This window comes from Protopterus annectens, chromosome 1.part0 (genome assembly GCF_019279795.1).
Source record: "Protopterus annectens isolate FY-2018-M chromosome 1.part0, PAN1.0, whole genome shotgun sequence".
In the NCBI taxonomy this organism is placed as follows: domain Eukaryota; kingdom Metazoa; phylum Chordata; order Ceratodontiformes; family Protopteridae; genus Protopterus; species Protopterus annectens.
Window position 1 is genome coordinate 1,824,721,851 of NC_056725.1, and position 17,639 is coordinate 1,824,739,489.

Here is a 17,639-nt window from a genome sequence, read left to right on the forward strand (position 1 = left end):
ATCGAATTATGAAACCAGACAAAGGTGGGGGAGTGGTCATTATGCATAATGCTGATTACAACAATAGGATGTCTACGATGATGGAAGATAATGAAACATATCAAAAAGTCAGTAGAAATGAGATTAATCAAGCCTATACTAAGATTGATTGGCTGTTCTATGAATTTTTAATGGATGGGAGAATAGACCAACAAACTTACAATTTCATCTCAGTTGAATTTCCAACCACCCCATCTATATTTGGGATCCCTAAGATTCATAAAAACATGAATCATCCCCCGTTTAGACCTATAGTGTCAGCCAAGGGATCTAAGACAGAACCTCTGGCTGCCTATATTGATTTTAAATGTAAACCTATTTTGAATTCCATTCCATATATTTTAAAAGATTCTTGGCACTGTCTTGATATTATCAGGCAATTCATGACTACTTTTGATTTTAGAACAAAATTTTTAATGGCTACTGTGGATATTGTTAATTTATTCACAGTAATTCCTCATGACCAAGGACTGGAGATGTTTGAAGCATGTTTAAACAAATACAATCAGGATAACAGTTCTGAAAACCGTTTACTCACTGAGATGTTAGAATTAGTTCTAGAGAACAATTTTCTCTTTTTTAACAAAGAACTTTTTAGACAAATCAAGGGGGTAGCTATGGGGGCTAGATGTGCCCCCATTTATGCTAATTTGGTCCTTGCTTATTGGGAGTCTGAACATGTTATTACAAGCATTTTTTGGAACAAAGTTTTTTATACCTACGCTTTTTAGATGATATCCTCATTTTTTGGAAAGGATCTGAAGATGAATTTAATGCATTCATTACCTTTTTGGGTAAAACAACAAATTTTTTAAGATTTACTAGTCATGTGTTTGTTAACAATGTTAATTTCTTAGACATTACGCTTTGTTTGGATGGTAACAAGTTTGAGTCAGGTATCTACAGAAAGAAAACATACTCGAATTCATTTTTACATTTTGATAGTTGCCATCCTATGCATCAAAAAAAGAATTTAGTCAAAGGACAAATGGTCCGTCTGTCTAGAATTGTGAGTAATGAACTAATTTTTGAAAATGAATTGGAGACACTTATTAATATGTTTTTGGCTAGAGGATACCCTAAGGATTTTGTTCAAGAGATGGGTAGGGAAATTTTAACTAAAAGGAACACACTATATAAACCTATTATTTCCCTTGTTACTAATATTAATACAAACATGAAACCATCTACTTCAAGACATGATACTTTTATTTTACCTTTTAACAACTGCTCTCAACAAATAGTTAATGCTATGCAAGAAGCCTGGACTAGTATTCTAGATTTAAGTCAAGATTTTACGGACATAATAGGTAATACAGTTAAAATAACTTTTAGTAGAGGTAAAAATCTAAAGAATCTATTTGAACAGCATAATAATTACGATGTGTTTAAAAATTCCAAAATGAACAAGTGTGGAGCATGCCACATTTGTAGATTCATCAACGATGGTCCTTACCTCTATATTCACAATTATGTCAAGACGATTACATGTCCAGGGCTATGCAATTGTAACACAAAAATGGTTGTCTATGTTGCATCGTGCACTGCCTGTCATGCATTTTATGTAGGGAAAACTATTAGAAAACTCAAGACAAGAATTAGTGAACATTTACGAGACATAAAAAAACATAAAACAACCAGTGCCTTATATAATCATAGTATCAATTGTTGTAATTTTAAAAAATTTATATTTTTTATTATTGACAGAACTTTTTACAAAGAAAGTAGTGGTGGTGATGAAAAGATGATCTTAGAAGCTAAGGAATGTTTGTGGCAACTTAGATTAAATGCCACAGCACTGCCTGGTATTAATGAACAAATTTCGATATCTAGTATATTAAAGCTTAGATCACAATTCATTTGAAAGGTTGATTAGTATACAAATGAATTCCTAATGTTGATTTAACTATTAATTTTCAAGGTTTTTAGTCAACACCTTATATCACCTTACATATCACCACACTATTCTATTTTAAATTAATGTGTAAATGTTTACAATTTACAGTACATTATATTTATATAATTATATATTTATATATTTATATATTTAATTTTGATTACTTTACAATGTAGGTAGGTACTACATCACACTATTAAATTCATTGTTACAACTGTGTTGACATCATTATACATATATATATTATTTTTTATTTTTTATTAGCACAGTTTAACAATGAATTATCAATATTTATATAGACAATATTTATATAGTCATTATTATTATTAGTATTAATTTTTATATTTTATTATTTTAAATTATAAATAAATAAATATATATACACATACTTTTTAGACGATTTTTTAGATGAATTTCAATAGAATTTTTGATATTATGAAATTTGTAATAACATTTTTTTAATATGGGTACACTATTTAATAAGATTGATTGTTCAACAATATATACTATATTACATAAATATATCTAGAGATACTATATGCACTTTATAATTTTATATATATTTTTATTTATTTTTAGCTCGTACGGATGTCACAGTTGGATGAGTGTGTTTTCGTATTTTCCCTACAATAATATAATATTTTATAACATACATCATGCTGCTATATTAACACACTATATATTTTATAAAATGAATCAGTAACTTAATTTTTAACATTCAACATTCAACTGACTATCTAACTTGCGATAAACATACATTTATTTATTTATACATACACACATATAGTTGTATAGAACACATATATTTGTATTTGGTTCACATTTACATATTCAAATTCAGCGAGTCATTTACAACCTGACTTTCTTGTTGATTTTCTACTTCTTTCACTTTAATTCAGTTTGTTTGTCAATTAATTAATTAAGTTTTATAACGTAAGCGTTAATAAAGTGTAATTAAAGGAACTGTTTGCTATATAATGAAGTAGGTAGTGCACATTCAGTACTCTGAAGATGCCCTGTTTCCAGGGTGAAAGCGCTTAGTCCTTGCTGTGTGTCTTTTTTACTGTCTGCGGAATTGTTGGTGCTTTGCAATAAAGGATAACTTATCACCAGGATCCAAGGTTCGTTGGTTTTATTCGTTACTCGCAGGATGTTACTGTCTAAATTTCTTACTGTGCTTGAAGTTGTTGTCATAGCATTCACATTATCAATGGCTAAATCATTAGCATGATGTCTTCTTTTTCTATTATAGTACGGTTGACATTTCCCTTCTCTTTCTTTCCGTGCTAAATCAATCTGCCTTTCAATATCTCTCATTTTATACCCTCTTTCACTAAATTTATGCTTAAGAAGAGACAATGCTTCACATAGAGTGGCTTTATCATTATGTAACTGCATACAATGGACTATCTGTCCTTTCAAAACATTGGCTTTTGTAAATCCAGGGTGCATACTATTATTATGTAATACATTATTTTTTCTAATAGGTTTCCTATATAATGAAGTAAAAATGAGTTCAGGAGCATCTATTTTAATTTTCACATCCAAGAACTCAATCTCTCTGTTAGAATACTTATAAGTAAATTTAAAAAATGGAGTAATAGTGTTAATATATTCTAAAAATTGTTTGAGATGAAGCTCATTGTCATGCCACAGCAAAAATTAAATATAATCTACAAAGCGTTTATACTTAATGATAGATTTAGCAAAAACATTACCTGTAAGGATATTATCAGTTTCCCACTGCACTAGGGATAGGTTGGCATAGCTGTTTAAGCTGTGCCCCTGGCCACACCAACCTTCTGTATAAAATATCTATCGCCAAACATAAATATATTGTTCTCGAAGACTATCTCCAATAATGTACAAATTAGTCTTATTTTACTGCCTTCAGTACCTCTCCTCACAAGCAATTCTCTGACATTTTCTATCCCCCAAGTATGGGAAATCACTGTGAACAATGACTCTATATCAAGTGTCACTAACCAACATGGATCAACTTTTGCTTCAAGGTGTATACTTAAATTACTTAACAACTCCTTGGTATCTAATAAAACAGTTGTACATTCATTTAGAATAGGATGCAGATTTTTTTTCAATATAAATCGATAGTGGCTCTGTCACCCATCCTCGGCTAAATACTATAGGTCACATAGGTGGGTTCATTAAGTCTTTATGGATTTTAGGCAAGCCATAAATTATTGGCAGCACTGGAAAATCTGTTTTAAAATACTCGAAGAGTTGCTCAGAAATCATTCCTGTTATTAATAGATCGAACAATAACACTTGTAATCTGTCCATCAAAGCTTTCATATTGGTATGAGAAATCTCACAGTAAATATTAGCATTGTTTAAATGTGTCTGCATATTATCAACATAAACATCTCTGTCTAAAAAAAATAATTTGTTTATTTTAATGAGGATTTTTACCAACAAAGAAAGGGAGTAGCTATGGGGGCAGCGTGTGTCCCCTTATATGCCAATTGTATTCTATATTATTGGGAACAGAAATTTGTCCTTAATACTGACTGGCGAAGATATATTACCTTTTACACCCGTTACCTGGACGATATTTGTTTATTATGGAAGGGCTGTAAAGGAGAATGTAAGGAATTTATGTTTTATTTGAACAATTCCACTGACTTTTTGATCTTTACTTACACTATCAATGATTCTAGTATAAACTATTTGGATGTCACGATTTACAAGGACACACTGAGCAAATGCTTTCAGTCTAGGTTATATAGGACACCCACTTTTTCTAACACTTATTTGCATTTTGAGAGTGGACACCCATACTACCAAAAGAAAGGGATTGTGAAAGGTCAGTTGATAAGAGCATTAAGAATGACTAGTATGTTTTCTGTATTTTTGGATGAGATAAAGATTGTACGTTCTTTTTTCTTAGAAAGAGGATACCCCGAACCCATGATAAAGTATTTAGCTGAGGAAGTTATTAAAAACAGGGACAGTAAGTTTTTTCCACTGTTAGGCTTAGGACATACAGAAGAGACTACACATTGTAAAAATAGAGTTTACACACACTTTTTCTGCCACATCAAGTAGAGTAGAAGAGACTATTAAAAAATATTGGCCCATCTTGAAAGTGAATGAGGATATAGGGGTATACATTCCAGCACACCCTTCTTTTGTAAGAAAGAGAGGTATGAATTTAAAGGACATGTTTGCGAGGAAGAATAACAATCAGGGTAGAACTGTGAAGTCAAGAAGAGGTACTTTTAGATGTGGTGCCTGTCGTCAATGTGAGTTTATTCTCGAGGGCAGCGATATACAGATTCCCTCTAGAAGCATTAGATTGACAGCCTTTAAACATTACAATTGCAGTACGAAAGGATTAATATATATAGGAATTTGTGGTGTTTGTAACAGTTTTTATATTGTAAAAACTACACGTACCCTTAGGCAAAGGATATGCGAGTACCTTTATGAAATTAGTAAAGGCAAGGAATCTAATGCCTTTTACAAACATTCTTTAGTTTGTAAAAATATGAATATTAAGTTTGCAGTAGTGGAACAGGTAGTCACTGACCCACGTGGTGGGAACTGGGTGTCTAGGGTTGAATTTAGAGAGTTATTTTGGCAGTTAAAAACTGATGCTGGTAGACTCCCTGATCTGAATGATTGTATTAGTATTAATAGTGTGTCGAAACTAAGACAAGCTAAGTTATGATTGTACTGTCAAGCTATGATTAACACAGTATACAATATTTCCCATTAGTTTATTCTATATATTTTTTTTAGTGGGGGGTTATTTATTACAACATTAATATTAAGTATTAATTACAATTTTAACATACCATACATTATTCATTATTTTATGAACTTAATGTTATAGATTCATACAGGGATATTAAATTAAAAAGCATGGTAACAAGGAATTTAATGAACTTTTTAAATTGTTTGTATTTTTAAAGTTGCTATGAAGTTTGAATATTGATGTATTTAAGGGGACCAACGGTCTCTTTAAGAAATAATTATTCAATCTAAAATGAAAGTATTTAATGCACCTGACAGAATGACTTTTCCAGTTCTGATGAAGTTTTGTATTTTACGAGGTGAAAGCGTGCTTAATATTGATTGTGTGTGGCTTACGTAGAGTTTGTTACTGCATTTGGATCAAGTATTAAAAGTTATTTATTCATTTATACTACATGGATCTGCTTGGATTACTGCCTTGGAATTTGTGGTGTTACTGGCTTGGTTCGTTCACTTTGTGTGTCTGTCTAAAATAACAATCCCTCCGCCTTTATCGGCAGGATGAATCTCAATACTATTCAAATGTTTAAGGTCAGCAAGTGCTTGCTGTTCAAGGCTAGACAAATTGTGAAAAACATTGTTGCTTCCCTCACTAAGTTTACTCCTCAGTTGTTTTTCACAGATATCAATAAACAAGTCAATGCCAGGATTACTGGGAGGCACAAAGGCACTAGGTTTCTTAAAGACATTATATACAGTGGTTTCATTGTGGAATACAGTTTTAAGATTTAGTATCCTGCCAAAAAGTTTAAGTTCTTTTATTGCATTAACCAAATCTACTTTTGAGCAGGGATAACAATCAGTCCTCTGTTTAAAAGAGTTAGCTGTGAGTCATTTAGAGGAAAAGAGGAAATGTTAAAGACTAAACCTGCTTGGTTCTTTTCCAAGTTCTGTTCTGGTCGTCCACAATGTGTTCTCCATGTCTTGCCAAAAAAGCGATTGCGAGATCTCCCTTGTATCGCTAGCGGTTTCTCTTCAAAAAAGCCTCATTTAGGCCATTAGAACTGCTTCCTCCAGCTGTAGGTGCTTTAGCATTATTCATATGAGTAGCGTGTAGTAGCAAGGTATTCTTAAGTTTAACTACTGGTGTATCTTCCACTATAGTTAATGTTTTCTCAGTTAGCGAAAAAGAATTAACAGCAGTTTGAGATGAACTCATAAGCAAACTAACAGATTGCACTTTATCATGGTTAGAGTTACTAGCTTCTGTATATAGAGTGCTTTGAGTACCTGTTCCATTCTGTTCACTGTTTGTAGGGCTATGCCCACTTCCTGGCTGCATTCTCTGTGTTTCCTGTAAATTCCTTTCACGATTCCAAAAAAAGACATTACCCATTTTAAAGTCATGCAAGTCTCTATGGATTTTGCGTGTTTTAGTGCTAGATAAGCATTTTTCATATTGACTAAGTTGTTCATGTAGCTGGTCGAGTTTATCAGCTATAACTTCACCAGGGAATGTATCAACAATATTATTATGTAAAGTATGCACCTCTCTTAACAGCTCATCTTCTTCGGGTTTAAAACAATCGACCAACAGCTGCATATATCTAGCACTACACTCTAAATTCAAATTTTGCCATCATTTTAAGAGGTCTGGATATGTCGGCCCATAGCTGGGCATAGTTAGTACTCTTAGACCTCTAGGTGCAATTTTCAATTGTAGACATGCCTCTAGATGGAAGCGTTGCCATTGTAAACGCTTGTATTTATATCATTTATTCTCAAGTGTCCAAAAGCATTGTAGGAAATTCTCATATTGACTGTTGTCAATTTATGTACAAACCTCAGTTTGTTGTAGTATATCTTGTACTAATAGCAGATTGCCATGAGGGTTGAGTATTGAATCTAGTCATTCATTCATCCTTATTTGGCACATTTTCAAGTCCATTGGCCCCACATTCGTGGCTGCCCCAGCACAAGTTGTAGTATCATCTACACCTGCCATGTCCAGGTATAGGTAAAGAACTTCAAAATTATAAAAATAGAGTCCCATACACTGGATAAAGTAACCAATGATAACTGAGAAGAACAATAAATAAAACAAAACTCGTTGGATTACACACGGCAAGTAGCTCTTTAATGGAAAAAAAAAAGCTCATTTTTATAAATGTAAAAAAATACATACAAAAATCCATATAGTGGAAATAGTAGAAGTAGAAAACATAATTAAAAAGCTTTTTGTACATTCTAATAAATGTCATAAGATGAAGTTTTAAAAAAAACTGTATGGCTTAGTTTGCAAAAAACACTTTATGTTAATGGTGTCATTTTTTGTATGTATTTTTTTTACATTTATAAAAATGAGCATTCTTTTTAAACTATGATTATTCAGTCATGTGACTGCTAATTAAGTATTTAAACGCTGTTTTTGGGTGGTTAGAGTGTTTTTCTGATGAAGTTCACAGCATATTAAAGTGAATGAAAGCACTAACCTTTGGTGTTCGTGTCTTTTGGTCTTGGTTTGGAGCAGTTTTTTAGTTTTCCAGTGATTTTGTGTCTTTTCAAGTTTTTTTGGAGTACACTTGATATAGTCATTGTTCACAGTGATTCCCCCTACTTGGGGGATAGAAAATGTCAGAGAATTGCTTGTCAGGAGAGGTACTGAAGGCAGTAAAATAAGACTAATTTGTACATTATTGGAGATAGACTTCGAGAACAATATATTTATGTTTGGTGATAGATATTTTATACAGAAGGTTGGCGTGGCTAAGGGCACAGCTTGTGCAAACAGCTATGCCAACCTATCCCTAGTGCAGTGGGAAACTGATAATATCCATACAGGTAATATTTTTGCTAAATCTATCATTTGGTATAAACGCTTTGTAGATGATATTTTTTTGCTGTGGTATGGCAATGAGCTTCATCTCAAACAATTTTTAGATTATATTAACACTATTACTTCATTTTTTAAATTTACTTATAAGTATTCTAAAATAACGATTGAGTTATTGGATGTGAAAATTAAAATAGATGCTCCTGAACTCATTTTACTTCGTTATATAGGAAACCTATTAGAAAAAAACAATGTATTACATAATAATAGTATGCACCCTGGATTTACAAAAGCCAATGTTTTGAAAGGACAGATAGTCTGTTGTATGCGGTTGCATAATGATGAAGCCACTCTGTGTTAAGCATTGACTCTTCTTAAGCATGAATTTAGTGAAAGGGGCTATAAAATGAGAGATATTGAAAGGCAGATTGATTTAGCATGGAAAGAAAGAGAAGGGAAATGTCAACCTTACTATAATAGAAAAAGAAGAAATCACGCTAATGATTTAGCCATTGATAATGTGAATGCTATGACAACAATTTCAAGCACAGTAAGAAATTTAGACAGTAACATCCTGCGAGTACCATTGACTTTTGCGAGCAATATTAATATAGTTTGTGACATAGTTAAAAATAATTGGGATATCCTATCCAGTGTGAAAGAACTTGATGGAGTGATAGGAGATACACCATCTTTCTCTTTTAAGAATAATAAGTCTCTTAAAAGACAATTGTGCTATAAAAAGATAGCTGGGCCAAAGTATGTAAAGTCTGATAGGATGGGCACATTTGCCTGCAGGAGATGTACTGCATGTTCATTTATATCTGGTGGTGGACAATACACACACCCTGTTAGAGGTTTTTCTATTGATACACACTTTTTATGCTGACTGTTATACTGGGAATATAGTATATTTTAGTTTTTGTATGATATGTCCTGCCTATTATATAGGTAAAACGAATCGATTACTGAAGGACAGAGTTTTAGAACATATGACAGATATCAGAAACAATAAAGAAAGCAATGCATTAGCAATGCATGTGACGAAAGAGGGAAATACACAGTTTTAAGTTTTTAGTTCTCCACATTGTTCATGGAAATAAAAGAGGTGGGCATATTATTAATAGTACTGAAGATTTGGAACAGGAATGGATTATTAAGTTCCAAGCGGACAGACCGCCTGGTCTAAACTCTAAGGTTTCCTTAAAACCATTCCTCAGAAATAGAGCCTTAAAACATTGATGCTCCAGCTTATTTAGTATTTTCTATTTTCTATTTTATAGTTTTTAACATTGCTTTCAGAGAATTTAGAGATGTGTTCACATTTTGTACGGTTTTTATATGTGTAGTTTTATACTATAAGTATTATTAATTGGTTTACTAACTTTAACATGGAATTGATTGGTTGGTACCATGATGCATTACTATTTAAACAATGTTTTAACTGTTACAACATGTCTGATGAAGCAGAGAGGACTTTGCGAAAGCGCTCACTTTTTTTCTATTAAAGAACTACCTGCCGTGTGTAATCCAGCGAGTTTTATTTTATTTATTGTTCTTATCAGTTATCGTTGGTTACTTTATCCAGTGTCGGGGACTCTATTTTTATAATTTAGGATTGTATAATTAACTTGATTAGCAAATTTCATATGATCCTGCAGTGGCTGCAGAGAAATGTTGATGCATTGTCCGACTGTTTATGATATGGAAACAGGCTGGGGACAGTATAAGTATGATTATGATGTAGATAAATAATAGTCTGCCAGTGAAGGCAACTTCATTGGCATGGATTGTCACATAACTGAGGTTATAGGAGACCTGTAGGTAGGAATGGCATTCTGCAGAATGTTGGAGAATGTATAAAGAAAAACAATGTCCCATCTGATGAAGTTATATAAGGTATTTCAGGAAGACCAGATGCCACATTTATAGACATAGAAAACTGATTTGGGTCTGTCAAATGTGAAAAAGGATATACTACTGTGTTCCTATAGGCTGATCTCTGTATTAAATCATGACTATACTTGTGGCTATTTTGGTAGCCTGCAAGGTGTGGTTGCTTTCAGAGATAATACACCTAGATCAAAGTGCTGTTTATCAGGGGGAGACAAATATCTGATAATATCTTGAAAATGGAAGTGAGAAGATTGGTCTAATGGTGGTTAGCTTGTATGACGTGGATGAGGCATTTGATAGGATGGATTGCTAAGACATCGATAGCCTTAAGGTTCTCTTATAATGTTGCTGATTTCATTTTAACTTTGTATACAACTTCAAAAGCTAGGATAAAGATCCACATGGGATTATTGCTACATTTTAGACTTACAAGGAGTAGTCTACAAGGATAGCAATTGCCCCAGATGCATTTTGCACTCCATATAATACCTTTATTTGCATAGATTAGACAGAGTGATGTAACTGGTGAATGAAGGATAAACATCGGAGACCTCCCAAACACAAACACAAATGCTACACATAATATCTCCTCTGCAGAACACAATACACATAAAAGCTCAAGCACCAGTGTCTCACCTGTCAAGCTCTTAAGTCAAACCACAAAACCAAACATATGTCATGGGTGATTCCATTGTGAGACACACAGATGTACCTCTTGCCAGGCTGGATAAGGAAAATGTCATAGTCAGCTGTCTCTCAGGTGCAATGATATGTCATGTCATACATGCACTCAAGTCTCTCCACAACAGGTGCTGTTATGACTCCGTCATAGTCCATGTTGGTGTGAATGACTTGAGACGTACCTCTCCAGACTATATGAAGTGAGACATGACTAAACTTTCAGACTGTGTGTCTCAGGCGGGTATGTCCCTAACCTTAAGCAGCAGTTTACCTTCACCTAGGATGGTGCCTCAATACAAACAGAAAATGATTGACTATAATAATTTGCTTAGTTTCTGGTGTCATTCTAAGGAGATCCAGTATCTGTCAGCCTGGAATGACATGATCAACAGACCATGCTTTGCCAGAGATGGTCTTCATCTGTCACCCCTGGGATTTTGGCTACTGGCCAAGGCTGTTGTCACCCCCATAGTGCCTTTTTAGGCAGTGTCTCAAGGACAAAATTCCTGATGTAAAAACTCCATCTACAAACAACCTCAAGGTTATGCTGCTAAGCACTAGGAATCTTAACAAAAAACTGCACTCACTGGAAGCAGTCCTCACTTTGGAAAACACAGACATTTGTGCAGACAGAGACCTGGTTCAAGGCTGTGGAGGCAACCCCAGTCATACTGGGTTACACCTCCTTCCACACATTCATACCACAAACTGAAGGCGTGAAAACTAAAGGAGGCAGTGTAACAATATTCATTAAAGATAATTAAACAATGACCCCCCCCCCATTAATATTCAAAAACGTGCACGCTGACTGGTCAGTGTGCACGTTGTAAATCCGAGTTATAGTAATGGAAAAAGGTCCAGTCACCCAGACGTTTTCCATTACTATAACTCTTACAGCAACACTGTCTCGCTATATTAAACGAGTTTAACATAGCGAGACAGCTTTAAAAAAAGCAACAGAGATTCTCCGTTGCTTTTTTTAAAGCTGTCTTGCTATGTTAAATGGGTTTAACATAGCAAGACAGCTTTAAAATAAGCAATGGATATTCTCCGTTGCTTTTTTTAAAGCTGTCTCGCTATGTTAAACCCATTTAACATAGTGAGACAGTTTGTAAAAGCAACAGAGATCTTGCATTCTCCGTTGCTTTTTTCAAAACTGTCTCACTATGTTAAATGGGTTTAACATAGCAAGACAGCTTTAAAATAAGCAATGGATATTCTCTGTTGCTTTTTTTAAAGCTGTCTCGCTATGTTAAACTCATTTAACATAGCAAAACAGTTTGTAAAAAGCAACAGAGATCTTGCTTTCTCTGTTGCTTTTGCCCACAGCTCTGATGTACTGCGTAGGCATACGCATGCGCAGTACATCAGAACTGCTGCATAATACCAGACAGCTGCGGAAGGGCAGCAAGGAGGCATTATACAATGCCATTATTTAAGAAAAGTAATTATTTTTTTTCTTAAATAATGTCATTGTATAATAGCAATAACCCACTTCTGGGTGTGGGTAATGCTGGATTTACCCACGGTTGGCTTTGTTTGGCCACTCGGGCTTCGCCCTCATTACCAAACTATACCAACCATGGGTAAATCCAGCATTACCCACACCCAGGCATGGGTTATTGCTACAATACACTTCAAGACTGGTTAAATAGTATGATTCCCTGGAGATACTTCAGGTGAAATTAACTGTTGGTAGGACAGCTATTCAAGTCATTGCCAGCTACAGGGCCCTCTCCACTAATCAGGCCACCCACTCTGCCAATTTGTATCTACTTGAGTCTTTCAAGATACATCTGAACACCATGGTTTTGGATGACTTTAACTTCCAATCCATTGACTGGGTAAATTACTCTTGTTCAAACTCACTTGCCCAAAGGCTCCTCAACTTCATTAACTGAAATGCCCTGAACCAGCTGGTTGACACCCCAACAAGGGGTGCCAACATCCTGGATAAGGCACTTACCAATATAGGGGACCACTGTAGCACCCCCACTGTGAGGTCTTCTCTGATGAGATCTACCACAAATCAGTCTCATTTGAAGTAGCTATCACACCTGACACCCCTAGAAGCAACTAAACTAAAAAACTCCTCCAAAGCAAATTATAACCTCTTACAGGATGGTATAAACAGGTTCACTGCACCTCTCCCTCAGATGGAAATGGCAACTATGCTGAGTTCTACACCAATGCTTTATGCAAACACCTGTATAACTGCATTGACTTGGTCGTACCTGATAGGACCAAAACAAGCTTCTAAAGGAAGAATAAACCAGCCTGGTAGACAACTGCCATTAACAGGCTATACAATAAAAGGAAGAGAATGCTATCTAAGATTAAGAGGAAGCAAGCCCAAAACTGGAAATACACCTTCTTCAGCTTAAACAAGCAAATAAGACTTCTTGTGAAATCCCCCAAAGCAAACTATGAATCCAAATTAACTTCTTCAACTAAAGACAACAATAAGGTTTTCTTTAGTTACATCCATAGCCTAAAAGGAAAGGCCCAGATTTGTGGTGATAGTTAATGATACCACATATACTGAGCCTGTGGACATAGCTAACCTGTTGGCTAACAGGTTCTGTGAAACATTCACTCCCCTGCCCCCACCACACATATTTCATGACATCCCTACCACTTGTTCCCTACCTTGTATATCTAAAAAGAAAGTCAAAAACACTCTCTCTACAGCCAAAAACACAGCATCTATGGGACATGATAACATACCAGGCTGTGTCCTACATGGGCTCCAGAATTAGCAACATCATTGGGTACTCTTTTCAATCATAGTCTAAGCACCAGCTTCATCCCAGCTGACTGGAAAATGGCCACCCTTATTCACTTGCACAAAGCTGGTGCTTCCACTGACCCCAAGAACTCTAGACCTAATAGTCTGACTAGCCTTTTCTGCAAAGCCATGGAGTGAATCATCATGGACCTTATCAACAAAGATATAGGTAATCTCCAAACACTTGACCCTACTCAGTTTTGATTTGTCAAAGGGAAATAATGCCTGTTAAACCTGGTGGACTTCTTTGAGACAGTCATCAAAGCCCTGGATGAGGAGAAATCTGTGCATACAGCCTACCTAGACTTAGCCAAGGTATTTGACACTATCCCCCACTCTGGCATCATTGACAAACTCACCCAGCTGTGTATCAACCCTTATACCATTAGATGGGTCATTAACTGGCTCACTGATAGAACCTATATAGTCAAAATAGGGGAATCCACCTACAACAGCAGACCTGTAACTAGTGGTGTGCCACAGGGCTCAGTTCTGGGACCTCTACTGTTTGGAATCTATTTCTCCGAAGTACAAACAAAAACTAAAGGTCTGTGGCTGACAAATTTTGCTGATGACTGCTAACTGGGAGCGGTCATAGAATCTCCAAATGATGTAAACATCCTTGAAGAGGGTCTTACACAAACAAATAACTGGTGCCAAAGTCATGGCCTTAAACTCAAGGGAAAAAATGTATTATCATCCCTTTCGGTATGAGCGATGTTCCTAACTACCATGTCAATAACAACACCTTAAGTACACACTCAGTGGTGAGAGACCTGGGGACACAGGTTGACAGCAACCGTAACTTTGACCACCATGTCTCCACAGTAGTAAGAGGGAAATTCTATGTTGCTCAACTCATAAATAAGGGTATTGCCTTCAAATAAAAAGAAGTTATAACCTCCTTGTACTCTTCCCTCATCAGGTCAATAATTGAATACAACACCCATTTTTAGTATGTACCTTTCCAATCCAAGCACCTGCAGCAATTGGAGAGACCACAAAGGTTCCCCACAAAGAAAATTCAAGATCTTCAACATCTGTCCTATGTGCATCATCTAAAATCACTGTCACTTTATTCTGTTTCTTACAGACTACTCAGAGGTGATCTCTGCCTTGCACATAAGTCATTATCTGACCTTGCTTTATTGGAAATGCTGCATATCTGCAAGTCAAATGGTACACAGGTTACTCACTCTAAAGACCTTAGCCTGGTATGTGACATTAATAAAACCTACTGGAAGGACAGATTTGTCTCACAGAGGTTACCAAGCCTTTGCAACAGACTCCCACTTCATGTCAAACAGAGCACCTCATTTGCCCTCTTCAAATACAATCTGGATGATTGAATGGGTTACCGTAAATTCACCCCGGGGTTCTATCTGTGTCCCTCTTGGACAGGGACAATAGGTGCTGATCATGGAAATAAGGATAGAAGTTGACTAGGCTTGTAAGCACCCTAGGGCCATTAGCCTAGTAACTTCCTATGATTTAATGATCCTACTATAAGAATTTGAAGCTTATAATATTTGCAAATAGTTTATTAAACCTGGCCAGAAAAGAATGTGTGAACATTATTTAGTGCAGCAGCTAAGTTTGGTAGATATTCATGATTTAAGAACAATGCTATCAAGTCTTAGTCATTGCCATTAAATAGTGTTTCTTCTCTGTACTTAAGAAACATAGAACAGTATTTGAGGAACTTAGTTTATAATAAATACCTGGGTGTTTGGATTGGTGATTCATTAGAGTCACCAGTAATGAAATCACATGAAGAGCTTATGAAAAAAATACTCCTGGTAAAGTACATACATAAAACTAAGGTATACAAAAGCTGACATGATTTGTTAAGCAATAACAATGAAATCATCATCATGGGGTACCTAGAGCTGGAGTTAATAAGGAGTGTTTACAAAGAGTAATGAAAAACAAAATGTTTTACTACATTTATTTCAATAATGCAAAAATAGAGCGTGATACTGTCATGTTGGGGTGGTGTACTTAAGCAGTAGATGCTAGTAAATGACATTAAAACATGGTGGAAAATGTGAAGACATTCTGAGATATAAAAGCTCTTTTGGTAAAGCAGTTATGACTATTACCTAAATGTTCATACCTGCATTCATTTCATAAAAACTTTGTGACCTATAGGTGAACAAATTGTGCTATCTCGTACAAAACATTAAAGCTCACAATGTTTCCACTAATACTTGCCATCTAATGCAAATGGTTTTGTAGAGAAATTTTGAGATATTGTGAATTTATTATATGCATAATTTACATTGGTTTAGAAGTATCACAACATTTCAGTATGCTATCCCCTCATCATATATCTTGAACAGGTGAACAATTCCCTCACTAATATATTGGATCTATCTTTTACATTTACAGAAATATAACCCTTTGTTTGATCATAATACTAGTATTTTTTGGCAAACAAAATACAGTTTCTCTTTTATAAATATGCAGTACAAAATCAGCATCTGTGATGATATGGTCTAGTGCCAGCATAGGCAGCCGGGGTTCTTTAATGAATGATATGTCATTTTAATATCAAACTGATTTATATAAGATGCTTGTGTTACAAATGTATAAGAACTGTATGGCATTTGAATATCAAACTGTGTTTGTAAAGTTGCTAGTGTTAAAAAAATGTATCAACAGTGGGTCCTACTGGACATAGAAAGAATATACATGCAAGAGTGAATGTATATATGTTAGCAAAGGGCACTGGAAGAGAGGGGTTAAACAGCTAGCTTACTTCTTACTTTAAGAAAAATACTGTTAATTGGGCCACTTGTTGGGCCATGGAAGTGCTTACCTCACAGCTCTGAATAGGACTGGGGATGGCATGCTTGGCAGAAGCCTTTGTTCATTAGCTCGATAAAAATAGGGGAAGCCCCAGGAACTGCCATAAACATTAACAAAACTTTAGATATGCATCTTATCACACCTATGCTAACACCCTGTCTCAGGTTTCAAAGGAAAATAGTGTGAGAACCTAGAGTCATCTGACCAGATCAGGTCATACTCCCAGCCATCTTGGAAATTTTAGGCATTACAAAAAGAAATCTCTCAGTATTGAGTATTCTGTCTTGAGCCTCACAACAATAAGGACCATTTACCACATCATCTGCCTCGCTCTATTAAGTGTCTAGGGAATAGTAATTCTCCTAGATTCAGTCAGGAAAATATACTGAAGCTTAGTTTAGATATTGTTTTTCTTTATTTGTCTGAATCTGTCCGTCAATGTTATTTTCAATATTTCCTGTGATTTGAACTCTGTGGCTTACTGTAAATATATATTCAATATTTACATGCTCTTTTATTATTTATTTTTACATATATTTAAAACTTTTATTGTGGCTGGTCCTTTTAGAAAGTATTTAACCTTTGAGAGTGCTTATATTTATTTGGTGACACTGTGTGAGTCACTCCTGAAGTCCTAGCTGTCTTGGGCAACTACTACCATCTGTATTAGTATTAATATTACACAGTATAATTGGGCACCATTTGATAAGGGCCTTAGAGTAGCTGATTGTAGACTGCCTGGTGGCAGTGATAACTACCTTATACTATGAGCAGAAGTGGGCACAGCAGGTACATCTGTGCCAGGCTTTCCCAGGTGTGTGTGTGTGTGTGTGTGTGTTTGTGTGTGTGTGTGTGTGTGTGTGTGTGTGTGTGTGTGTGTGTGTGTGTGTGTGTGTGTGTGTGTGTACGTGTGTGTGTAAAATCAAATCTGTGTGTGTGTGTGTGTGTGTGTGTGTGTGTGTGTGTGTGTGTGTGTG